This window comes from Leptonychotes weddellii, unplaced genomic scaffold (genome assembly GCF_054177405.1).
Source record: "Leptonychotes weddellii isolate Sample4059 unplaced genomic scaffold, ASM5417740v2 HiC_scaffold_17686, whole genome shotgun sequence".
NCBI lineage: Eukaryota > Metazoa > Chordata > Mammalia > Carnivora > Phocidae > Leptonychotes > Leptonychotes weddellii.
Window position 1 is genome coordinate 1,741 of NW_027760804.1, and position 1,249 is coordinate 2,989.

General features: G+C 47.5%; 1 pseudogene; it reads left to right on the forward strand.

Moving 5' to 3' along the window:
* Positions 1–520: 520 nt before the first annotated feature.
* On the forward strand, positions 521–1,008 carry LOC102747240 (anaphase-promoting complex subunit 15 pseudogene; annotated as a pseudogene).
* Positions 1,009–1,249: the final 241 nt, after the last annotated feature.

The window sequence follows — 1,249 nt, forward strand, 5'->3', positions numbered from 1 at the left end:
CCAAACATGAATGAACAGGAGAGTGGACAATTATACGGCAATCAGATCAATGAACGGCCCAACATTCACCAGTATGGCTCTATGTTAGCCATGTACTACTGAACAAAAGACAGGAAACCCCAAAATATTTCAAATAGCATTATACCTTTTTGTGGTATTAAAAACATCTAAAAATGTTTAGGTATCCTTTTTAGGAGTACTTATAGATTCAATAAAGTTAAATGAAAAGGAAAACAAGGAAACGATGACTATAAAACACAGGATAAAGATCCTGGGGCATGGGGAGGCAGGTGATGGGCTCATTGGAGGAGAGAGTGGTCATCGGATAAGATGTAGGTTATTGTCAAGGTCCTGACTTTTGCTCTGGGTGGAGGGTTTGTGGGTGATTATTGTATTATTAAAAATGAACTGATAGCCAGCTGCTGCCTCCTGGCGTGATAAGAAAACTGAGGCTCAGGGGGGTTCAGTGACTTGGCCAAGGTCAAACAGCTGGTAAGTGGTGAAGCCCGGACTCAAGAGCTACTTCGCTGCTACCTTCTACTCCACCCCATCCCCAAATTGTATCGTAACCCAATAAAAACCCAAACTAAACACATCTGAAAGCTGGATTCACCTGACCCTTTACCTCAGTCTAGGAGCCATGTCCACCTTGTTTCCCTCACTCTTCCCCAGTATGACCGAGCGCTGGGGTTTAATCTGGATTGACCCTGCGTTGACGAGACAGAGCTGTAGCAGCAGCAAGAACAAGACTATTGGGCCTGACTCCAGAGCATCGCAGACAGAGACGACAACCTGGTACATATTGGCAAGCTGTCCTGAGAGTACTATCATGACAAGGAAGAGGAGGATAAGGATAATGATGAGGATAGTGAAGAGGACTCAGAGGATGATGAGGACATGCAGGACACGGATGAGATGAATGACTACAAGGAGTCACCAGAAGCTGGAGAAGTCAATGAGGTGGACAAGGGAGGCAATGAACAGGGTCAGGACCAATGGATGATCTAGGTAGACCTAGATGGCCTCAGGGAAATTCCAGTCCAGCCCAGTTTACCCTGCACCCCCTGCAGAACCAGCTGGTTGCCCCGGTGCCTGAAAGCTCACCCTTGGGTATCTCTTCAGCCACTGCCAGGAAAGGGTCTCCTGGGCCCCTTGAGTCCCCAGCACCTGAGCCCACCCCACCTTTCTGCCCAGTACCTCACTCCTTGGCTGCCAGGTATAGTCTCTTTCTAGCTCTCTTTAATAAAGA